Source organism: Nicotiana tabacum, chromosome 3 (genome assembly GCF_000715075.1).
Source record: "Nicotiana tabacum cultivar K326 chromosome 3, ASM71507v2, whole genome shotgun sequence".
Classification (NCBI taxonomy): Eukaryota; Viridiplantae; Streptophyta; class Magnoliopsida; order Solanales; family Solanaceae; genus Nicotiana; species Nicotiana tabacum.
The window spans coordinates 172,519,195-172,545,831 of NC_134082.1; positions in this window are offsets into that span (position 1 = coordinate 172,519,195).

The window sequence follows — 26,637 nt, forward strand, 5'->3', positions numbered from 1 at the left end:
ATTATCTGGTACGAGGCATTCCCCACAAAGTGATTGCTGCATTGTTTGCTATGTTGCGTGTGTGCAGAGGAACAATTGCAGCAACTTTACAGCTGTGGGAAGTTGACTAGTACAGTCAGCAGGGGAACTGATGTCCATTTATTCCCTCTATTGTCTCTTTGACTCTGATTGTTGAAACTTGTGCCCGACTTGAGACTTGTTGTTCTTAAGCACTTTTAGAATGTGTAACAGGTTCCCGATCTGGTTCATATCATTAAGTTTGTTAGATCATCAAAACATAACAAGGCATATAACTTATCAATTTTCCCCTTTTTGATGATGACAAATTTATAATTGAAGTTCCCCCTGAGAACCAGATCACCATACAATATTTCCTATATTCCCCTGAACCTATTCCCCCTTTCAATTAATTTCCCCTTTTTGGCATCATAAAAAGTAATAAGCAAAAAAAGAAGTCCAGCATGATCAACTCATGCCACATGTGTGCACACAAGCATGACTAAAAACAGAGCATAAGAATATATCATCCATAGTAAAAGGACAGAATACTCATTAATTTTAAAGAAAAGAGAACAAAATAGTAGTGCCATTTTTTACACAACCATTCACAAAATAAAACAACTTAAAAGTACCAGCCACTAAAAACAACAAAACAAAAAGGGACCAAGATAGGACAGACAATATTTAACTGGACACTCGGAAGGGAACTGTTTTAAAGAACACTGGAAGAGGGAGGCAGGGATGAAGAGGCAAGGGTTCTAAGGAGAATATCCATTTGAGCATTTGCAGACACTTGCTCGTTAAGCAGCCGCTCCTTCAGGTCCTCGGCCTGTTTCCTAAGATCAACATTTTTCTTGGTCAGACGGGCAACCTTTGTACCTTGTGCACTGTCAGAACCAAGTGCCTCATGGGCCTGATTAAGCTAGCTGCCCTTCAAGAATGACATTCCGTGCCTTCAACTTCCTTATCTCTTCGTTTGCAACATTCTGAGTGTCGATCAATTGAGAGATAGTGGAATTACTGCCAACCCCTCATTTCTTATCAATACACTTACATTCTTCTAAGATGGTCTTTGAGAAGGTCTGTTTGCGAGTTCCCACTGTTGCTTTCCCCAAAGGACTTTGAAGAAGTTAAACACCTTAGTGAGTAAGAACTCGTAAGGCATACCATGATTACCATCCTTAATCTATCATTTTATTCATATGCTTTATCATGAGACGTGCAGATTGATTGTGGTGTAGGCATCCAGTGCTTCCACTAGGAATAGGTCTGCTCTTGACGTAATGGAACACCTTTCTGCACGTGGAAGAAAAACCTTATTCCCCATCTCAAACAATAGTTGATACACTAGAAGGAGGGCCTTCTTGTGCACCCGTTCCCGTTGCTGCACAACACCATTCTTTAGAATGGTACTTCTGAAATTGGGAGTACAAGCCCCTCAATGAATGAGATTCCTCTAATAGGCACTCCAAAATGCTCCCCAACACAACCTCGTCCATCACAAAATCTACTCCGTTGACTTTCAAACAGATGTTATCCTTTTCTATTGTGAACATGTCTGCATAGAAACTAACATCTCTTCCTCAAATACCTTGGGGCTCTCATTGGTGAACAAGTGTGTTCACTTTTGAAACTCACAAATATCAACCAGTTGATGCATCCCTGTCATGTCAAGAATGTCAGGAGCAAATATTCTGCCCTACAGTACCCTATGTTTTCTCAAGTTTTCTCTGCCTTCATACTTGACCACACTTACTTTGGCCTTCTTGGAGAAACCAAGTTCCTCGCTGCCACCAGCCTTCCTTTTCACAGACTTTCTCATAGTTTTCTCTTTGTTTGTAGACTTCTCAGACAATTTCTCACCAAACTTCTCAGACACCTTTTCACCAGACTCTTCTACCTCAACATTTTTCACTTCCACAATTTTCACAGATGACTCTCTCCTAGGTCTTGAAACTACAGGTTTCTTATAGGACTTACAAATTAAGGAACTAGGTTCCCCATTCACCTCTTCATTGTCAACATCAACAACAAGTACTGGAGGCACTTCCTCTTCATTCACCACCTTTCCACCCTTCACCAACCTCCTCATTTTCTTTCTCTTCTTTGTTTTTCTTCAGAACTAACTTAAGGGATTTTTTTCTTTTGCAGCCTAGCTAGTAGTAGGTCTTTTAAGAGTGGGCTCTTTGGGAGTTACCCTTCTACTCCTAGCCGTAACAAAGCATGCAATAGACACATTGTCATAGTCCTCCTCTCTATTTTCGTTTTCTTCTTCAAAAAGATATCTCATCTCAGGAAAGACGATGGTGAACAACTCAGCATCGAAGTGAGGAGAAAGAGCATGATTAGTACTAACCTGGGGCTCTTTAGAAGAGCAATGGGTTTCATCCCAAGTAGGATCAGAGGGCTCCTCTTTGTCTAAGGGATCAGGTCCCTCATTTGTTTCCCAGTAGTACTGATAGGTGCCAGATTTTCGAGGGGCACCGGTTCCCTACCCTCTACATAATGACCTTCACCTTTCCCCTGAGACCCAGTGGTCTCATTAGAGCCCTTATAACCACCAACCAAACCTCCCTCTGCAGTGATTAGTAACATGTTCTCAATAGCTTCTTGTTCATTCACCCCCAAAGTAGAGTCAGAGGATACAAGAGGAACATTACATGTAAGATTGGCAATATTCATATCAAAGCTTGCAACGGGCGTTGCTGAGCCTTCACTATTACGAACCACATCTTGTTGGGTTTCAGGATTCTTCCCAAATGTTTTACTAGAAACTTCCTAACCTTTGTCTCCGTCAACAGTTTTGCCTTCCACCATTTTTTTTTCCGGCGAGGCAGAAGGAGAGGTCATAGCAACGAATCTTTTGTGGTTCTGACTCTTACGACTGCAGTGAGAACCAAAACTAGATTGGGTTGGAGAGGAAGTAGTAAGTGGTTATTGGTCTGTTATGGGGTTTTGACTGGGTGACAAAGGGGACTCAGACTCTCGCTCATGTGCTTCGTGAGACGAAGACACAGTGGGGACTACACTGTAAATGTTTGAAACTTTTAGATTTTGAGACATAGTGGATATTTGCAGTGAGGACACGAGAAGAAAGATTTTTACTTTGACAGTGAAAAAGGGAATTTTTGGCGTTGATGTGGATAGTAAGGAATGAGACAACGTTTGAGATTATTTTAGAGAGAGTGAGGGACCGATTACAAATGGGTATGAAATGGTGGGTAGATGGGTCGTTTAGTAATAAGTATGATATTTGAGTTCTAAAGAGATGAGAGACAGAGATTGAAATTTTTAATGACGTGGCACTTTTATAGCCATTAAAAATTTGCATGCGAGTACAAAGGAACTACTAACCTAAGTCAAGGGAACCAGGTTCCCTGACTTATTTTTGTAAGAGTGAGCCTCATCCTTTTATCAATATGCAATGTCATTAGCTGCTTGTTTGCTCTGTAATTGCCAGGCATGTCTACCTATTATAGAAATGAGTTAGAACTTGCTAGAAAACACTTTTTAGCTGTTTTACATGTTCATTCTTTCATATCCAATTTGAGGGACCTAGTGCTCAGTTTGATTTTAACAACGTTAATGCCAATCGATTATTTTCAAAGTGCTCTATGCTCAATGCTTTGATGAAGATATTTGCTACTTGGTCTTCTATTTTGCAGAACTTCATGCAAATAAGACCTTTTTCAACATTGTCTCTGAGATCGCACATCAATGTGATTTGTTCTCTTATGCTGAACCGGGTTCTTTGTCATGTTGAGAGCACTGGTATTATCACACAGTAATGGCACAAAATCAAAAAATACACCAAACTCCTCCAGTTGCTGCTTGATCCACAACAGTTGAGCACAACAAGAGGCAACTTCCACATACTCAACTTCTGTAGTTGAAAGAGCCACATAGTTTTGTTTCTTTTTACCCCATAAAATCAGAAACGATCCCAGAAAATGTGTCATGCCAGATGTGCTCTTTCTATCCAAATATAACCAGCATAGTCAGCATCAACATACCCAATTAACTCAAAATTGTCTCCTGAAGGATAGTAAAGAGTCAGGTCTTGCGTTCCTTTGAGATACCTTAGAATCCTCTTGGAAGCTTTCAGATGAGATTTCTTTGGACTAGATTGAAATCTAGCTCATAATCTCACACTGAATACGATATCAGGTCTGTAGACATGTGATTTTTGACCCTCCCCATGATTTTATATATTTTAGCATGTAAATACTTAGTTTAGGCCTAATATAATTATTTCAACTAATTTTGACTCTTTTACTTTATTTCGTCACAAAAATGAAAATTACAAAAATATTTTATTTTATGTACCTTTCATAAAGCTAAAATAAATACAAAAATAGTATCTTATTTTTATTTTAATATGATATTTGAAAATTATAAAAAATAGGTTTGTTTTAATGGTTAGTCTTATTTTAATAGTTATTTTATTTAAGTAGGATTAATTAGTAAATGAGGTAGTATTTTAGTCTTGTTCAGGGAGAAAAAATAAAATTTGCGTTCAAGCAACCTATTTTAAGCTTAATTTTCGGACCTAGCCCATAATTCCTAGGCCCATACCCCTGAATCTAAAAAACCCTACAAAAACTAACCTAGACCTAGACAATTGAGGTCAACCTTTTTTTATCTGGGAGCATACAATACACAAAAAACAGACCCTAAGGAGCGAACAAAACCAAGACCTAGAGAAACTAAGAACATCAGCCGTTTCCATCATCAAAGCTAGGATTCTTCTTCATAAAAACAACAACAGACCCCAATTCAAAAAAAAATCAATTACTCCCCAAGAGACCTAATCCTAGAAGAAATAGAGGACTTGTCTTCTTCTTCCACACAGAAAAAGGCTTTAGTCGATCACCCCAATTCAAGAGAGAAGTTAGTGGCAGACCTTCCCTTTCCTCAGCAGACTTATGCCGTTTCTCCACCTCCAAAAATCCACAAATACCAAGCCAATATCTAGTTGAAATAACCCCTAAAAGCAACTCACTTTCAACTGAAAACTTTATGAAAACAAGCTAGAAGACATCTTCATTTTTTCGCTACAAACGACCTCAAGAAGGTGCTGAAACTTCCACCCTGAAACAGTCCCAAATTTCCTCGAAATCATCCCCAAAAAATATTGAAAACAGTCCACAAAACACCACCAATATGTAGCAACAGTACCATATTTGTGGTCCAAGGTCGATTGGCAAGTTTTTCCGGTTAGAGGTTCTGGTCTGTAGCACGTTTGAGGACTGCTGTTTTGAATACTCCCTTATGCTATACATGTTGGAATATTTTCAGTAATTAAGGAAATTGAATACAAGAAAGCTTAAATTTTGGTGGGTTTGGTCAAGAATTACGAGAAAATTGAAAAAGTTTGAAGCTATGGTGTAATCAGAATTGAGGACAGACATTTTTCTTTGTAAGGCGATTTTACTGATTCTTGATGCTCAATTTGGATAATTTGATTCATTTATTGAATTGGGTTTTCAGGATTTTGGATTGTTGTGTTAATATTTTGAGCTTTCAAGAATTATTTGAGCTAAAAATTTGTGTTCATTTTCGTAAAGAATTGCTGAATTATGTGGGATATTTTGTGAAGTTGTTATGGGGTTTGGTAAATTTTTTGGAATTGTGATATTGCTGATGCTTAATGCTCATTTGGGTTTTTGATTTATTACTTAAAAGGGGTTTGAAGAGTTCTGATTCATTGGCTTAATATTTTGTATGTTCTTAGGTTAATTTGAGTTAAAATCTGATGATTTTAGTTGCTGAGTTCTGTTATTGTATTAAGAATTCTTAAATGACTCGAAAAATAAGTAAGATTTCATTTCTATGACATAGATATGTGCAAGAATTATCGTGATTATGTATACGTTCGCGTGACATAATTACGGGTCCCAAAATTAAGACCAACGTATGCGTTCACGCAACGTTGGGCGAAACAATCTTAATATTAATAAAATGCTTAATTATGTACACGTTCGTGTGACATGAATATGTTTTTTTAAAATGAATACTCGTAGAAAATGCTTTAGGCGCAGTTTAATCTATCATCGTGATTGTGTACACGTTCGCGTGACATAATTACGAACTTTTTCCAAAATAAATTAAGGTATGCGTTCGCGCAACTTTGGCCAAGCTTTTTCTTATATGACAAAGCGTGATTAATTGTGGACACGTACGCGTAACATGATTTTTGACACGCCAAACAAAATGAGTACACGTACGCGTGACTCATTTCAAAATAATTTCTTAATTAAAAGCGGTAAAAGGTAAAAATGTACATAGGTTCTAAAATGAGTAATAAAGCAATTTGATTAAGCCAGGTATGATTAAAGCGACCATGCTAAAAGCATGGAACTCAGGAATGCCTAACACCTTCTCCCAGGTTAACAAAATTCCTTACCCGGATTTCTGTTTTTGCAGACCATAAATAGAGTCAAACTTCCTCGATTCGGGATTTTAAACCGGTGGCTTGGGACATCATAAATTATCCCAAGTGGCGACTATGATTTTTAAATAAATAATCCCGTTTCGATTGTCACTTAAATTGAAAAAAAACTCCCTTATATACCCTTTCGGGGTGGTAAAAAGGAGGTGCGACAGCTCTGGCGACTCTGCTGGGGATAAGAACCCAGAATCTCAGGTTCAAAGTTCCAGAATTCGAGCTTGTTAATATGATTTTTACTTGGCTTTATTCATTGTTGATATTAATGTATTTTGTGGACCTAATGTGCTAATTTCCGTTTATTTACTGTTTTGATATTATTTGAATTGTATTAAACTGTCTTCTTACGCCACTTCTCTGAATTCTTCTAAAAATAGTGCACACGTTCGCGTGGCCAGCTTTTTCTATAGAAGTTATACCAAATAGAACGAGGTTGGGCCAGCAATAAGGCCGAGTAGACTTTAGTGCTCCTAGCACGTTGCCCCCTCTTCGGCTCGAGTTGTCCGCTGGGGTAAGCCAGGTCAAGAACACAACTCCAGGTTTAAACTTAGAATAACACAACCTCATGTCGGATCCCTAGTAGGAACGTTTGTTTGCATCATGTGCATTTGACTTAGGGGACTCAACACAGGGGTTGGGTCCGTCTAGGACAAGTGTACCCAAAAATAAAAGACCATCCTGATGCATCCTATGTGCTACATGTTGCAATCTTCAAGGGTAAAAGGGTCATTTGGCAGACCAATGATAATTGAGGGCAAAAAAAGAAGAAAAAAAGAAGAAAGAAACAGTATGAAATGTAAAATAAAGCAAGTAGGACCCAGTTATAATTTTCTTTCACACTTTTTTAAGAAAAGACCAAAAAAAAATGAAAATGAAAAAATCCTTAAAGATTTTGCACTTTTTCATCATTTTCCGAAAATAAAAAAAAAATCAAAAAAAGGGTAAAAGAAAATCCAAAAAGAGTTTACTTGTTTCATCATTTTTCAAAAAAAAAAAGACAAAAAACATATTTTCTCTAAATTAGTTTTTTTTTAAATTCTCGCTCGTATCCAATATGCCCGAACTACGCAAACCTGATTCTCGTCTCTCGGGGCGGGATACGTAGGCAACCCACATAGGGTCCGGTCTTCCTAGTGAGTCTTAGGTTCTTGGCTTCGAGGGTCGTAGCCAAATCTTGCATCTCTAGCCACTTTTGGCCGCATCGGTCGTTTTGCAAAATAGGGATATTTTCGCAAAGTGGTTTGTTTAATTGTATTTGGAGAGTCTTCAATCCACAATTAGTTGTCTCATTATTTTAAGGTCCGTCCTTCTTGAATTTGCATATCTAGCCATTTTTAGACCGCGTTCGGCCATTTTTGCAATAAGGCTATTTTTGCAAAAAGTAGTTCAATTAACCCATGTCTTAGAGTCCTAAGTCCACAACAAGGTGCTCTCTGTTTAGGGTCCATTCTGTTGAATTTGTTATGCTTAGCCATTTTCTGGCCACGTAGGTCATTCCTACAAAATGGATCATTTCGGCAAAGTGATTTTTCCATGTCTTTGAGGTCACCTTTGTCGAGTTTGCACTAATAGCAACTTTTGGCCACATATGCTATTTTGCAAAAATAGTCACAATCATGTCTTGCATGTGTCCAACAGGAAGGGTTATTGTCTCACATAGTGTTCTAGGTCTTTAGCTTTATTTGGTCTCAATTTTCTCATACAAGTGTGGCTCTACTTACCGGAGCTTGAGCATGACAGACACTCTAGGACCATCCAGGCATGATCGCTCATTCAGGAGTTTCTTAAGGAGATTTTTTTTATGTTTTGAGTATATTTTTCTTTTTATATCGTCTTTTACCTTCTAGTTTTGTACAGTAATGTCGAGTCTTTTGCTATTGTACTTTCTATTTTGTATTTGAAAAAGTCGTTATAACTCAAAAATCCAAAACAAAAAAAGAGATTTTGCGTTTTATATTTCCGTTAGAAGTTTTCTTTAGAATATTAATATTTAGAACTCAAAATAAAATAAAAAAAGATTGCTTTTATATTTCCTTTAGTATATTAAGACTAAAAAAAGAAAATTTTCTTTTAGTGCCTCTTTAAAAGTTTTCTTCAAGATATTAATTCCAAAAATCCAAAAATATTTTCTCTTAAGGCTATCCATTGGGAAATATATAAAAAACAAAAAAAATATTTTCTTTTTATTTTCACTAGAACTTTAGGATTTTTTACATAGAAGAAAAAAAATATACTTCATCTTGTGTTTATCTTCAGAGTTTCTTCCTTAGGTAATCAAAAACTGAAATCCAATTTTTTTTTATCTTGTTCATATCTTGCTTCGAAATCTTTCTTCAGGGATATCAAATGAAAATTCAAAATATTTTTCTTTGGTTTATTCTTTAGATTTCCTTCCTAAAAAAATAATCAAAAAATACTTTTCTCTTCTAGGGTTTTTTTCCTTAATAATTTCTCATAGAGTATTTGTTTCAAAAAGAAAAAAAAAGGAGAAAAAATATATGCTCGTTAAGCTTGAGTTTAGAATAAGTTATAGAACATTAAGTCTAGAAAATTCAAAAAAAGGATTTACTTCTTTTATTTCTCTTTTTTAATCAGAGTAGTCATTAAGGTAAAAAAGAAAAAAAAAGAAAAAGAAAAAGAGAACGTTAGTTCATTTACTTTATTCCCGATCTTCCCGAACTACGCAAAGATCTAATTCATGCGGCGTCATGATACTAGGCAACCTACATAAGGTTCGATCGAAACATTTTTTTATTTTATTAAAAGAACAAGGAAAAAAAGGAAACAAAAAAAGGGGGTGAAATTATGGGATGCGAGAAATGAAAGGAAAGAAAAGAGTGATAATTAGAAAAAAAAGGGATGGAAAATGAGCAAGCCAAGAATCGGTAGAAAAGAAAAGAAAAGAGGAGATTGAAATGAACAAAATTGGGATGATGCCAAGTGACCTTGTGACCCTCGAAGTCATTCTAGAACTGTTAATTGTTGCTAGGTGCATTGCACTCAATGTGATATTTTTAGCTGTTAAATGCCATAATGCTAATAGGATGACCTCATTTTGTTCCTTTTTGTTTTTCCATTAAGCAGAAGGGTGGTTGGTTTGTGGTTCTTAAATTGGTAACTCTTCCATACAATACAAGGTCAAAGAGAAAGATAGACATGGCTAGCAAAGACTTGGCTACAGGGGTAGGGAAGCGAAGAGGACAGGTTTAAAACTCATTTGTTGATACGTCTTAGGGAATTGTTGAATCAGAATCTGATTGAAAGAAGAGGTCTTAAGGTTGAAAGGACAGATGGCCGAAATATACCAAGCCTGGATCAGGGGGCATCCCCCTTTCATTCCCCACTAACTAAACTGAAAACCCTGCAACTATCCCACCACTATCACAAATCCAGATTCCTACTGCTGCTGATATCTCCCCACAACCTTTTCCCACTCTACCCGCCAAAACCACCTCATATCCTGCTCCTTTGTCCACTCATGCTCTTGTAGCTCCTCCTCCAGCTACTCTTCCTCTATCCTCTAACGAGACTGTGTTCAAAGTCCCCGATGCCAACACTATGCTCTAGAACCAACTTTCAAAGTCTCGGATCCATACTCTCACGTTCCTCATTTTGAGGCTCCTGGAGAAACTGAAAATCCTGCTAAGACAATGGAGCAAGATGAGAAATCCAGGAAGGTAAAAAACTTAGAGCAGTCTTTAAGAAACATGCAAAGGATATGGAGCTAGATGAGCGTGTCTTAGAAAGACTTGTGTTTGTTTCCTGACGTCTAACTACCCGTTGGGTTTAAGATGCCAAAGTTTGATTTGTATGACGGGCACGGAGATCCCCTAGCCCATTTGAGAGGTTACTGCAGTAAGATGAGAAGTGCCGGTGGGAAATACAAATTATTGATGGCGTATTTCAGTCAGAGTCTGAGTGAGGCATCTCTGGAGAGGTACACCCTCCAAGACGTTAGGAAGTGGTACATATGGGATGATATGTCTTAGGCCTTTGCCCGACACTTTCAGTACAATACAGAAATTGTCCCGGATCGCATGTCCCTCACCAAGATGGAAAAGAAGCCTACTGAAAGCTTTAGGGAATAGAGGCTCAGATGGAGAGAGCAAGCTACCATAGTCAATCCCCCGATGGAAGAAAAAGAGATGGTCGAGTACTTTTTTCAAGCTCAAGAGCCAACTTACTTTGGGCATTTGATCACGGCTGTGGGTAGGCCTTTTAATGATGTGGTAAAAATGGGAGAAATGGTAGAAGATGGGCTGAAGTCGAGCAAGATCATGAGCTATTCTTCTTTAAAATCCACAACACAAGCAATTCAGAATGACACAGGAAGCTTGCTGGGTCAGAAAGAACATGATGATGTTGCCATGGTTGTCTCAGGATCGCGACATGGTCCAACGGGTCTGCCTCACCAATATACTCAGCCTCAACCCCAACCCCAAACCTATCCCCGAGCTCTACATAATCCACCTTAGTGTTATCTTCCAAACAATGTCCGGTCATCTGTCTAACCACCGGGTCACTCCTTATGGCGAGCGCCATCACCGCATAATACACTCTTGCCTTCACAACATTTTCGAGCATCCAACAACCCTACAAAACAAGGGCAGGGAGGGGAACTAAGGCAAAGAAATAGTTTCACGACAATCGGGGAGTCTTACACAAGCTTGTTTGAAAAGTTAAAGCATTCTGGCCTGATTGAGCCGCTCCTCGGCTATACTCTAGACCCATATGCAAAAGGTTTAGATCCTACTGTACGATGCATGTACCACTCTAATGTCCAAGGGCATAACATTGAAGATTGTCATTCTTTGAAAAGGGAAATAGAAATAATGATTCAAGAAGGGATAATTGTGATTAAGGACAGTAACAGGGAGTATGCGAATCCTCTTGGGAACTTGCTGACTGAAGTTAATGATATTGAAGTTGGTAATGGTCTTGGAAATATTGATATGGAACCCAGTGGATAAGATGTCGTGCTTGGTACTCCATTTATTGGTTAGCCAGGGAGGAGTTTTGGTAGTTTATTTTGTAGTCATTTTTGTTGTCCGAGTTATTTTCAGGGTTGTAATCCGGATATTGTCTGGTGACCCAAACCTTCTATCCATTTATTTTGCCTAGTTTATTTAGTCGTAGTAGCTCGTTTAGTGTTGTCTGGTTTTGTTCCAGGGTTGTAACCCCAGCTTATTTTACTTGTTTTGTTGTTCAAACCCTTTCGCCATCTGTCTAATGCAATTTCCTGTTTTCTGTTATTTCTAATCAGTGTTTGTTTAGTTCTCTTTCCCTTTTATAGTTCTTTTCCTGCTGACTCTACTGACATGAAATGCACGCGTAATTCTCAGTCTGGTCTTAAAAGTTAGTTTAGTCATGAAGCAATGAATTAATTTTGAAGATAATAGGGACATTTGAGGGAAATAAGTAAAGGCATTTTGAGATCACTTCAAGCCCGTATTGTGTGAAACTGGGGAAGATAGAACATAAAGAAACACTATTGAAATGCATCATGCCGCATCAGGTTGAAGCTAAAGGTAAGTTTGCCCCAAATTGGCAGGGGCCGTTCGTGGTAACGAGAGTGTTATCCAATGGTGCTTTGTATTTAACAGATGTAGAAGGCAAATGTGTGGATATGGCTATCAATTCTGATGTAGTCGAAAGATATTATGTATAATTTCTTTGGTTTATTTAATTATGTTGTTTTTATTTGGCATGCTTTGAAGATTGGAATGACGAAGACATTCTATTCTGCTATCTAAACACTTTATCTTTTGTTACCCCTTTGAGCCTTATTTATTTTCTTTCAAGAATCAGAAGCAGAGTTTAGAAATACAGATACAGAATTTAAAAAAAGAGAAAAGAGGAAAAGAGAAGAGAAAAAGAGAAAGAAAAATGGGAAAAGAGTAAAGAAAAGAAAAGAAAAGAAAAAAAGAGAAAAGTACAAAAAAAGCAATTCCTATGTCATGAACTACGTTCAACCTGATTCCTTTTAAGGATACGTAGGCAGCCTCAAGGTTCGGTCCCATCCAAATAAAAATTCAAAAACCCCCAGGCAAGGAAACTGGGGCAGAAGTTGTGTTTATGTAAAATATCTGATTCCAAAAGTTGTAATTTTGAGCCCGTCTAAGCTGTTTTTGAGCCTTTATGATACCCTTTGTTTCTAATCCTATCCAAAAGCCTACATTATGGTCCAAAGAAAGACCTTCTGATCAATATTTGAGTAGTGCCAAGTCAAGTGAGTTAGAGGTATGATTCTCATCAGGGGAAACACTCCGTTCTACACAAGGAAAGCAAAAAATGAGAGAGTCTTATCGGTGAAAACCTTCACAGGAACCATAAGGCGACGGTAAGTTGAGAGAAAGAGCAAAATGAGAGAGGCTTGATGGTGAAAACCTTTCGGGCACTACAAGTCGAATAAGGACCGTGAATTGGATAGGATAATCGGAGCATTGAAGTCCAGTTTCACGGCGAAGAAGTACAACAAGAGTTGAACATTAGACTTGCTTGATAGATTAGGCCATTTAATCCAAAGGTGCATGTCATTGTCGTTAGAGTTGGTATCCACATATGATAAGTTTCTACTTTGCGATTTTTTTGTTAGGTATAATCTCTTTCCATTGTCCCTTACTTTATTCCTTTGGTCTTGTTTACTTTATCTTCTTGAGTCTGTTTGGTCAAAACAAGTGAGAAATAACTTCAAAATCTGCTACCAGCTTTCTAATTGCACAAAGCGGAGTTTGGTTAGTACATCAAAGCGACATAAGTCAGGAAAGAGAAGTATACGCACTGGATGGATAACAATCGGCGTGCTTTTGGATTCATGAGAAATGCAAAGGTTTAGTAAATGGCAATTCATGAGCACAGTGCAACAGATAAAGAGTATTGGGTTTGAATGGATCAGAGGTATTTTCTGTGATAAAGGTGACAGAGAAAGTTTTTAGTCAATGAACAAGCAATGTCTTTCAAGTTGAAATCAAAGATATCATGGAAAGTAAAGGAGCAATCGCCGTAAAGTCAAGGGCACAAACCAACCACCATATTTAAACTCACAAGTTTTCTTTGTCTGAAACAGGGACGGAAGCTAGGTTCATATCAAAGCTTGGAAGCTTGAAATTTTTAGGTGTAATGGCACAATTCTACTTAGGCAAAGGCTATTGAGAAGATCACACATCACCCCAGGAGAAACACTTCCTAGTCTGGGTTTTCAAGTTATATTTTGTTGTAGGAGACGCACTTCCTAAATTGATATTTTACCCTTAAGAGACACACTTCCTAGTTTGAATCATATGAGTTTTAGTTACTGAAGCTTTCACCCCTAGGAGATGCACTTCCTAGACTTGGTCATTTAAATTTACCCCTAGGAGACGCACGTCCTAGTTGGAGTCATTAAAATTTTACCCGTTAGGAGACGCACTTCCTAGTCTGGGTTTTCAAGTTCTATTTTGTTGTAGGAGATGCACTTCCTAAATTGAGGTTTCACCCTTAGGAGATGCACTTCCTAGCCTGGGTCTTTAAGGTTATATTTTTATTTTAGGAGACGCACTTCCTAAATTGAGATCTTTTACCATTAGGAGATGCAATTCCTAGTTTGGATCATATGAGTTTTAGTTACTGAAGTTTTCACACCTATGAGATGCACTTCCTAGTCTTGGTCATTTAAATTCATCCCTAAGAGACGCACGTCCTAGGTGGAGTCATTGAAATTTTACCCGTCAGGAGATGCACTTCCTAGTAAGGGTCTTTCAGATTATACTTGTTAGGAGACGCACTTCCTAGCTTTGATAATATAAATTCATTCCTAGGAGATGCACTTCCTAGTTTGAGTCATTGAAGTTTTATCCCTAGGAGACGCACTTCTTAGTCTGGGTCTTTCAGGATACACCTGTGGGAGACGCACTTCCTAAATTGAGAGTTCATTCATAGGAGACACACTTCCTAGCTTGAGCCATTGAAGTTTCATCCCTAGGAGATGCACTTCTTAGTCTGGGTCTTTCAGGATACACTTGCAGGAGACGCACTTCCTAAATTGAGAGTTTATTCATAGGAGATGCACTTCCTAGCTTTATCCATTGAAGTTTCACCCTTAGGAGACACACTTCTTAGTCTGGGTCTTTCAGGATACACCTGTAGGAGACGCACTTCCTAAATTTAGAGTTCATGCATAGGAGACACACTTCCTAGTTTGAGTCATTGAAGTTCCACCCCTAGGAGATGCACTTCCTAGTCTGGGTTTTTCAGGATATACTTTTAGGAGACGTAATTCCTAAATTAAGATTTCACCACTAGGAGACGCACTTCCTAGTTTGGTTCATTCAAATTTCACCCCTAGGAGACGCACTTTCTAGTTTGGTTCATTCAGTTTTTATTTTTAGCAGACGCATTTGCTAGTCAAAGATTTTTGGTTTTACTCATAGGAGACGCTCCTAGTCTAGTCTTAGTTTACTCTCATCATTGCATCAATAGTATAAGTGGTTTACAATATTACTAACAGCTCATAAATCTTCCTAGTGCAAACTAGGGCAGAAAATTTCGTTTGTTTTATTTGTTTTGATTGCAGGCACTCATATGGAAAACAAGGGAATACAGAAAGTTTCAGCAATCAGGTGCCCACCAGGAGAACAAGGGAAGACAATTCAAGTTTCAAGGGAAGACAGTTCAAGTTTCAAGGGAAAGCAGTTCCGAGGGAACACAGAAAGTTTCAGCAATCAGGCGCTCACTTGGAGAACAAGGAAAGACAGTTCAAGTTTCAAGGGAAAGTAGTTCCGAAGGAAGACAGTTCAAGTTCAACAATTAGGCGCCCACTTGGAGAACAAGGGAAGACAGTTAAAGTTTCAAGGAAAAGCAGTTTCGAAGGAAGACAGTTCAAGTTCAACAATCAGGCGCCCACCTGGAGAACAAGGAAACACAGTTCAAGTTTCAAGGGAAAGTAGTTTCGAAGGAGGACAGTTCAAGTTCAGCAATCAGGTGCCCACCTGGAGAACAAGGGAAAATAGTTCAATTTTCAAAGAAAGACAGTTCAAGTTTTGGCAATCAGGCACCCACCTGGAAAATAAGGGAATTCACTTCAAAATGCAATTCAAGTCAGCAACAAAAGAAGCTCGCGGCAAGAATGCGAGTCAACAGTTCGAGATGATCAACGAAAGTTAGTCACAATCCAAAATTTAAAAAAAAGGCAAGAAGAGAATCCAAATGCAGAAGTTGATGAAAGATGTGAGCTGCTCAAGACATGACTGAAGTCACAAGCATGGTATGTCCGGTTTTGATCCGAAAAGCTGAAGAAGAGTGAACTAGCATCTGCAACTAGCAAGCGTCAAGGTTCAATCCAAAGTTTGCATAAAGAACCATTCAAGACTCAAGATCAAGCTTCAGAAGACTTATAGATAGGAATCTTATAACTCATAGTTAACAGGCTTAGTTAGTCTTTTTCATTTTTTCATTTTGATGTAATAACAGGACCACGGATCGGAACCTCGACTGAATGACACCTCGATCGGCTCTCCACTTCGGTATACTCCATCATCTCACTCACTTTTGAATTACACGTGGCCTGATTCCTTTATAACCAAGGATATGTAGGTAACTCAGATACCAGGGCTCGGTCACATTCTCCTTTCTTTTAGCTTTTGGTATCTTTAAATAAGGGTTGGGTCAAAAAACCTGTCTAGTCTTTCTTTGTCAGAAAATACTTCATATTTCCAGTCAAAAAGGGGCAGCTGTAGACATGTGATTTTTGACCCTCCCCAAGATTGTATATATTTCAGCATGTAAATACTTAGTTTAGGCTTAATATAGGTATTTCAACTAATTTTGACTCTTTTACTTTATTTCGTCACAAAAATGAAAATTACAAAATATTTTATTTTATGTACCTTTCATAAAGCTAAAAAATACAAAAATAGTATCTTATTTTTATTTTAATATGATATTTGAAAATTACAAAAAAATAGATTTATTTTAACTGTTAGTTTTATTTTAATAGTTATTTTATTTAAATAGGATTAATTAGTAAATGAGGTAATATTTTAGTCTTGTTCACGGAGAAAGAATAAAATTTGGGCTCAAGCAACCCATTTTTAAGCTTAATTTTCGGACCTAGCCCATAATTCCTAGGCCCATACCCCTTAAACTAAAAAAATCCTACAAAAACTAACCTAGACCTAGACAATTAAGGACAACCGCTTTTGATCTAGGAGCATAAAATACACAAAAAACAGACCCTAAGGAGCGAACGGATCCAAGACCTAGAGAAACTAAGAGCATCAGTCGTTTCCATCATCAAAGCTAGGCTTCATCTTCATAAAAACATAAAAACAACAACAGACCCCAATTCCAAAAAAAAATCAATTACTCCCCAAGAGACCTAATCCTAGAAGAAATAGAGGACTTGTCTTCTTCTTCCACACAGAAAAAGGCTTCAATCGATCACCCCAATTTAAGAGAGAAGTCAGTGGCGGACCTACCCTTTCTTCAGCAGACTTATGCCATTTCTCCACCTCCAAAAATCCACAAACACCAAGACAAGATCTAGTTGAAATAACCCCCAAAAGCACCTCACTTTCAGCTGAAAACTCCATGAAAACAAGCTAGAATGCATCTTCATTTTTTTGTCAAAAACGACCTCAAGAAGGTGTCAAAAACTAACTGAATATTCCACCCCGAAACAGCCCCAAATTTCCTCGAAATCAGCCCCAAAATATATTGAAAACGGTCCACAAAACACCACCAATCCGTAGCAACAGTACCGTATTTGTGGTCCAAGGTCGATTGGCGAGTTTTTTCGGTTCGAGGTTCTGGTCTATAGCACGTTTGAGGACTGCCGTTTTGAATACTCTTTTATGCTATACATGTTGGAATATTTTCAGCAATTAAGGAACTTTAATACAAGAAAGCTTAAATTTTGGTGGGTTTATTCAATAATTACGAGAAAATTGAAAAATTGAAGCTATGGTGTAATCAGAATTAAGGACGGGCATTTTTCTTTGTAAGGTAATTTTACTGATTCTTGATGCTCAATTTGGATTATTTGATTCATTTATTGAATTGGGTTTTCAGGATTTTGGATTGTTGTGTTAATATTTTGAGCTTTCTAGAATTATTTGGGCTAAAAATTTGTATTCTTTTTCGTAAAGAATTGCTGAATTATGTGGGATATTTTGTGAAGCTATTATGGGGTTTGGTAAATTTTCTGAAATTATGATATTGCTGATGCTTAATGCTCATTTGGGTTTTTGATTTATTACTTAAAAAGAGTTTGAAGAGTTCTGATTCATTGGCTTAATATTTTGTATGTTCTTGGGTTAATTTGAGTTAAAAATTGATGATTTTAATTGCTGAGTTCTGTTATTGTATTAATAAATGACTCGAAAAATAAGTAAGGTTTCAATTCTATGACATAGATATGTGCAAAAATTATCATGATTATGTATACATTGGTGTGACATAATTACGGGTCCCAAAATTAAGACCAACGTATGCGTTCGTGCAACGTTGGGCGAAACAATCTTAATATTAATAAAATGCTTAATTATGTACATGTTCGCGTGACACGAGTATGTTTTTTTAAAATGAATACTCGTAGGAAATGCTTTAGGCGGGGTTTAATCTATCATCGTGATTGTGTACACGTTCGTGTGACATAATTATGAACTTTTTCCAAAATAAATTAAGGTATGCGTTCGCGCAACTTTGGACAAGCTTTTTCTTAAATAACAAAGCGTGATTAATTGTGGACACGTACGCGTGACATGATTCTTGACGCACTATACGAAATGAGCACACGTACGCGTAACTCGTTTCAGGATAATTTCTTAATTAAAAGTGGTAAAAAGTAAAAATGTACATAGGTTCTAAAATAAGTAATTAAGCAATTTCATTAAGCCAGGTATGATTAAAGCGACCGTGCTAAAACCATGGAACTCGGGAATGCCTAACACCTTCTCCCGGGTTAACAGAATTCTTTACCCAGATTTCTGTGTTCGCAGACCGTAAATAGAGTCAAACTTCATTGATTTAGGATTTTAAACCGGTGACTTGGGACACCATAAATTATTCCAAGTGGTGGCTATGATTTTTAAATAAATAATTCCATTTCAATTGTCACTTAAATTGGAAAAAACTCACTCATAAACCCTTTCGGAGTGGTAAAAAGGAGGTGTGACAAGGTCTACTAGTTGTGAGATACAATAGTGAACCAATGATACCTCTGTACATGGTTTCATTCACAGGAGAACCAAGTTCATCCATGTCCAGATGAGTGGCAGTGGCAATGGGAGTATCAATGATCTTTGAACTTTCCATCTCAAATCTCTTTAGGAGTTCTGTAATGTACTTCTACTGACTTATCATCGTGCCCTTAGGAGTTTTCTTAACTTGCATCCCTAAGAAAAAATTCAATTCCCCCATCATGCTCATTTCAAACTCGCTTCCCATAAGCTTTGCAATCTCTTTACACAAAGAATAATTTGTTGCACCAAAGATGATGTCGTCTACATAAACTTGCACAATGAGCAGGTTCCTCCTCCGTTTCTTCAGAAATAAAGTGTTGTCTATTTTTTCTCTTGTAAAGTCATTTTCAAGAAGGAACTTGGGCAACCTTTCATACCATGCATGGGGGTCCTGCTTCAGTCCATATAATGCCTTGTCAAGTTTGAATACATGTTTAGGATACTCATGACATTCAAAACCATGTGGTTGTTTAATGGAGACTTCTTCCTTTAGATATCTATTCAGGAATGCACTTTTGACATCCATTTAGAACAATGTGAATTTCATATGAGATGCAAAGGCAATGAGGATTCTGATGGAATCCGTTTGAGCAACTAGGGCAAAAGTTTCATCATAGTCGATCCCTTCTTCTTGATTATATCCTTGCACTACTAACCTGGCCTTGTTCCTTGTCGTATTTCCAAATTCATCAAGCTTGTTTCTTAACATCCACCTAGTTCCTATAACAGTTCTGTCAGAGGGTTGAGGAACCAGGTGCCATATGTTGTTCTTCTCAAATTGATAGAGTTCATCTTGCATAGCAGTACTTCAGTCATCATCTTTTAATGCTTCCTTGATATTTTTGGGATCAATTTGAGAAAAGAAAGATGAGAAAGTAAGTGAGTTTCTTGACTTTGATCTGGTTTGAATCCTTTAGTCAAGAAGAGCGATTACATTTTGGAGAGGGTGTGAACTTTTGTGTTTCCAGTTACACACCTAAATCTCATTGCGCGAGGATTCAGGTTCCTCTGAATTGGATCCATTGTTGACATGAGTGTCACTTCTTAACTCAGTATCAGGAGTTCCTTGCACAGTAGCAACAACTCTATTCTATGCTTCAGTTGTTGTGATGGAAGAACCAGGTTCCTCTGTATCAGTTGGAGATTTAGCTGCACCATCTTCATTTTATTCCTTGACTTGACTCATCATGTCGGCCTTTCCATTTGCCATATCAATGACTTCACTAGGAACCTTTGACTGCTCTCCATCTTGTTCAACCTTATCATGTGGATCTTTCCCACATAAATGGTATGATTCATCAAATATCACATATATGTTTTCCTTAACACATTAAGTTCTTTTGTTGTAGACCTTGTAAGCTTTGCTTTGTGATGAATAACCAAGAAAGATTCCTTCATCACTCTTGGCATCAAACTTTCCCCAGTGTTTCCTTCCCATTATTAAGAATGAAACATTTGCAGCCAAACGTCCTCAAGTGTGGTAGCTTGGATTTTCTCCCATTCAACAGTTCATACGGGGTTTTGTTCAAGAGAGACCTAATCACGCACCTGTTCAGCAAGTAGCACTCAGTGTTGACTATCTCTGCCCAAATGCTTTTGCGACACCACTATCAATCAGTATTTTCCTTGCCATGTCTTCAAGAGTCCTATTTTTCTTCTCCACAACACTATTTTGTTGGGGTGTTCTTGGAGCTGAAAGATTATGACTTATACCATTTTCAACACAGAATTCATCGAATTTTGCATTGTCGAACTCTATGTCGTGATCAGATCTTATACTCACAAAATTATGGCTCATCTTCACTTGAATATTCTTCACAAAGGCAGCAAATACTGGACAAGTTTCATCCTTGGTTCTGAGGAATAAGGTCAAGGTGAATCTGGAGTAGTCATCCACTATGACGAAAATGTACTTCTTTCCTCCTCTACTTGGCACCCTCATAGGTCCACACAGATCCTCATAAAGGAGATCACGTGGCTTTGAGGTGCTTACTTTCTTTTTTGGCTTGAAGGAGGACCTGACTTGCTTTCCTCTTATACATGCATCGCACACTTCGTGATCTTTGAACCTTGACTTAAGCAACCCATGAACCAGGTCCTTTTTGACCAACTTGTTCAGCAACGTAAAGCTTGCATGTCTCAATCTTCTATGCCAAAGTTTAGCATTTTCATCAACAAAACTCAAGCACGAAAAATCCCTATTATTCAAAAACTCAAATCAGCAACATAGATATTTTTGAATCTTTTTGCCAACAAAACCAATTCACCAGTTACAAGATTTGTGACAATGCAAGTCTTTGGTAAGAATTCCACTTTGTTTCCTTTGTTGCAAATTTGAGAGACACTCAGTCGGCTATATTTCAAACCATTCACATAGTATACATTTTTTATTGAATGGGTGAGTGTCTTTCCAACTCTTCCTACTCCCAGAATATATCATTTTTGTCGTTGCCAAAGGACACACTCCCTCCTTGTAGGGCTTTGAGTGAAATGAAATCATCGGTGCTTCCAGTAATATGCTTAAAGTAGATACTATCCATATATCATGTTTGACAGCTTCCTTTCACTACTCCCTGAATGAGGAAATCAAGGGTTAAACTTAGGAACCCAAACAAGTTTGGATCCCTTGTAATAAGGAAAAGGGTGAATCAAACTTTTTCTTGTCCAAGCAGGCATCACATATTTTTTATTTGAGAGACCAGGTTGTTTAGCAGCAGTTACTTTTTCAGCCAAAACTTTATTTTTCTGTTGGGACTGAAATCTAGCTTTACAAGTTTCTTTAAAGTGCCTTATGTTACCACAGTGAGTACAAAGCCAGCTATCAAGGACAGTAATGTACTTGCTATGTGGATTGTAGGGAGTACTTTCCTTTTGGAACCCGATTCCCTTCCTATTCTCCCCATTGTTCTTATACATAACAGTGATTGCATTAGAAGACCAAGTCCACTTAACAGATTTTTCTAGGTCATTCTTAACTCTGCCTAGATCTTCCTGATGTTGTCTATTTCTCTCAAGTTCAGCACACAGACTAGATTTTACCGTTTTAAGCTCATTTTCAAGCTTAAGGTGTGCATCACTTGCAACTTCCTTTTACCTTTTGAGTGTTCCCAAATCTGCTTTCCCTTTTTAGTTCCTCTATTTTTTCTTTTAGATCCACAACTACCACCAACAAGTCATCTCTATCATGCTCTACGTTTGCAATTTTTTCAGTTAAAGCATCCTTTTCCCTTTTTAAAACCTCAATGGTTTCTTTTAAATCAACCACTACGACTGCTAGATCATCTCTCTCATGTTCTACTTTTTCTAGTTCCATAGTTAGAACATTTTTATCATTAGTGAGATTGTGATATGTATCAATTAGGACATTTGCCAAGGATATAAGCTTCTTTTGAGAATAGGACTTCAAATTTCTTTGAACGTCCAGAAAGTTTACCTCATCATCATTATCATCTTCATCATCGTCAAATTTTGCCATCAAGGCAAAGATAGAATCATACTCAGCTACTTCACTTTCAACAGCCATCATGGAGGTGTCACCTTGTTCATCATCTCCTTCAGATTCACTGGAAGAATCTCCCTATGCAGTAAGAGCTTGTTTCACAATATTATCAACATCGTCCTTTCTCTTATATCTCCTGTCAGGAACCGGATTCCTCTTCGCCGCTTTGTTTGTGTGGTGCTTGTATTGATCTTACTTGTACAAAGGACATCATTTGATGAAATGTCCTAGCTTCCCACATTTATGACACAGGTAATCACCTTTTGGTCTGTTGGAGCTACCCCTTTTTAAAATTCCTCTATTTCTGCGCACCATTTTCTAGAATCTTTTTGTTAGATAAGCCATGTCAGCATCCTCACCACTTTAGTCATTATTGTCAGCCTTGAGGACCAGGTTCTTCTCCTTCTTCGGTTTTCTTCTTTCATGGTCCTTCTTTTTCTTTATTTCATAGGTCTTCAGATTTCCGATGAGTTTATCAATGGTCAACTTTTGCAGATCCTTTGCCTATGTGATAGCATTGACCTTGCTTTCCCAGGAACCAGGTAGTACACTAAGTATTTTCCTGACAAGTTTATTCCTTGAAAAAATCTCTCCTAGAGAGTGAAGCTCATTGATGATGGAGGTGAATTGAGTGTGCGTGTCATGAATGGACTCATCGTCATCCATCCGGAAGAGTTCATACTCAGTAGTGAGCATATCAATCTTTGGCTTCTTGACTTGAGTTGTTCCTTCGTGTGCTATTTAAAGAGCTTCCCAGATCTCCTTGGCAGATTGACAAGTAGAGATCTTGAGATCCTGTTATATTCGTCTAGTTCAATACCACATACGAGGATCTTTTTTGCTTGGAAGTTCTTCTCTATAGCTTTGCAGTCAGCATCGTTGTACTCCTTCCTTGCTTGGGAACTGTCACTGCTGGTTCGCCAATGGTCTTCATAGGGACGAAGGGTCCATCGTAGATAACATCCCAGAACTCTGAATCTTCATCCATGATAAAGTCATACATCTTTTTCTTCCACCATCCGTAGAATTGTCCATTGAATCTTGGTGGTCTATAGGTTGATTGACCTTCTTCAAAGTTTGGTGGAGCATCCATGATGATCCTTTCTAAGTGTTAGCCTGATAGAAAGAAACTACTCTAATACCAATTGATGTAAACTTAGGGTCCACTAAATTGTATAGAGAACTCTTTATCAGCTCTCACAGAACACACACAATCAACAATAAGTAAATGACACAGCAGATTTTTACGTGGAAACTCCCAGCTCGCGGGTTTAAAAACTACAATCTACACTAGTAGTATTTCAACTTCACTACTGAGCAAATTTCAGATTACAAACTATTGTAACCTAGGAATTAACCTCTTAATCCCTCACTCACTTGTAATAACTATATTACAAGCCTCTTTGTAATAACTCTATTACAAAGTTCACAAATAATAACTCTTTGTAATAACTCTATTACAAAGTTCACAACTCGACTAACTCTAGCCAAGATACAAACATAGGGTTTATGGTTTTACAAATGGTTTCCTACACAATGCTTCTAGCTAAACTAAGTAGAAATTACAAGTTGATCACTCTAACAAAGGTATAACACAACTACAGACATATGGTAACACGGTGCTGGAAACTGGTCCTTTGTTATGTTGTTATTTTGTTCTTGAAGCCTTGAAGTCAGTTGCAAGATGGCAACACACTTTAGAGAAGCTTGATGATTTTTTCGAATATTCAAGTGTGTGTTTTTCCCTTGTTTCATGTTGATAATATGCAAGTGATGTCACTTGGATGATGCAAGCAATTTATCCGGTACAAGCATTCCCCATAAAGTGATTGTTGCACTGTTTGCCCTGTTACGTGTGTGCAGAGGAACAATTGCAGCAATTTTATAGCTGTGAGGAGTTGACTGGTACAGTCAGCAAGGGAACTGATATTCATCTGTTCCCTCTGTCGTCTCTTTGACTCTAATTATTGGAATTTGTGCCCGACTTAAGACTTCTTGTTCTTAAGCACTTTTAGGATGTGTAATAAGTTTTCGATCTGATTCTTATCATTAAGTTTGTTAGATTATCAAAATATAACAAGGCACATAACTTATCACAAAACATGCTAATGTGTTTAGCCGAAACCCATAAATTATACACTAGCTTCGCATCTGCTTGGGAGGATTCTGCCATAAACTACTTGTGGCATAAGGAATCAGACAGTTAACCACCGCAATTGTTGTCTATACGGTAAGTGGGAGTCCGAAATTGAAATGATGCCTTTTTTGGCACAAAATACGTTTATACAGTTTTAAAAAAAGTTACATTTTTAACTAAAATGCAGTATAATATCGCGTTTTACTTTAACGGAAAGTTAGCCGTTAAAGTTAAACGCAGTATTATGCTGCATTTTATTAAAAAATTAGTTTTTTTAGGAAAATTTATTATAATACTGCGTTTAAGGAAAATACAGTATTATACTGTGTTTCCCTATAAAATTTGGGCCCACAATAATAACAGTTCTGCAGGACTGCAAAGAATATTTATTTTTTAGTGTAAAACGTATTATAATACTACGTTTTACACTGAAACGTATTATTATACTGCGTTTTACACTAATTTTTGGGCACACCAATAAGTGTTCTGCGGATAACTGACATAACAATAATTTAAATACATAAAACATGGTATTATACTGCGTTTTACATAAAAAAAAATCTGCACCCCAAGCTCGGACTTGCCTTATTTAAAGGCGTTTGAATTTTATGAAAATCCATTCAAAATTTTCCTTCAAACTTTCCTTCAAACTTCCGTTCATACTTCTCTCTTCTTCTTATCAATCATTTTTTTATAATGTCTGAAGAGCCAAAAATAAGGGTTTCATTATATTGGGGGTGTGGGGAGTGATGTTGTGCTGGAGAATAACTCTGTGAGGTATAGCTCACCTCCACAGTGTCATGTTAAATTTCCGCTTACAATGGAGTACGATAAATTGGTATTCGTTGTTACGTAAAAAAATGAGTGTGAGGAAACGTTCGGTTAACCTTAAAGTAACCGGTAGATTTCTGTATTCAGTGACTCCGCATGGGTTTGCTTATTATTCTGAGTTTAACATCGAAGATGATGAAACTCTTAGAGAGTTTTTGCGGATTTCGGATGAATACAGGGAATTTATTGTAATAAAATTATTGGAAATGTACGTCAAGGTTGAAGACATTCCCAATAATGAGGGCGTGTATAGTAGGGATAACCCCCAGTCATCGGGTAGTTATTCTGGAGTAGTTTTTACTGGTCAGATTGTTGATGAAAGAGCTTGCCTTGATTTAAACTTGCTACCACCTGTCACACCTCCTTTTTACATACCCGAGAAGGTACGAGGGAGTTTTTCCAATTAAAGGACAATCGAAATGGGATTGGTTTATTAATTTCAGAGTCGCCACTTGGGAGATTTAGGGTGTCCCAAGTCACCAATTTTAATCCCGAATCGAGGAAAAGAATGACTCCATATTACAGTCTGCGCACCAGAAATCCGGATAAGGAATTCTGTTAACCCGGGAGAAGGTGTTAGGCATTCCCGAGTTCCGTGGTTCTAGCACGGTCGCTCAACTGTCATATTCGGCTTATTTATCTGATTTTAAATACCATTATGAACCAATGTGCCAATTTTAACTTTTTACCGCTTTATTGTTATTATTTCAAAAGGATGTGTGCATCGCTTAAAACATGTCTTTGGACTGCGTCACATGAAATGCACCCACAATCTGGAACATATTTTATTTGATGTTTTGGGATTTGGATCTGGGTCGCATGAAATGCACACCCCAAGTTTTAAGAAAGTAGATTATTAAACACGCACCTAAAGAGACTATCGTGCTATTATTTTGGGAAGGGCCGTGAAATTTGCTAAACGGCCCGTCTCGGAATCTAAGTATTTAATATATACATTTAGAGGGCCCCGCGGCTTCTACATTTTTGTTTGTCGAGGCTCGTCTCATTTTTATTTTAAAGGATAAACCTATAATGACTATATTTCCTATTAAGTTCGTCTCTAAAATAAAAGAAAATCTCTTAATTATTTACATGCTTGCAGATTATTTATAGCAGGATCCGAAATGCTTTTACAGAATAAGGAAACGTGACCATGCATACGGACAGCTGATCGAACATTATGGGCCCAAATCCAGCTCATGCGGAATGGGCCAGACCTGGGCCACTGTTTATCCGAGGCGGGTCTGTTTGGTCTGTTTTGACCTGGGCTCGACCTTCATAAGGTTGAGGGACGCGGACTTGTGCTAATTGTTATAAGGGTGTGGCTTGATAATTATAACGAGGCAGTTTATCAAAAGAGAATGAAAATTAACTGAGGCGGATAGTTTTATTCTTTGACATGCATTAAAAGAGAATGCTAATTACAAAACACAACTAATTTCCAAGACATAGCCTAGTATACTGCCAATCCTTTTGTCTGTCAACCTAACCGACATATGATATT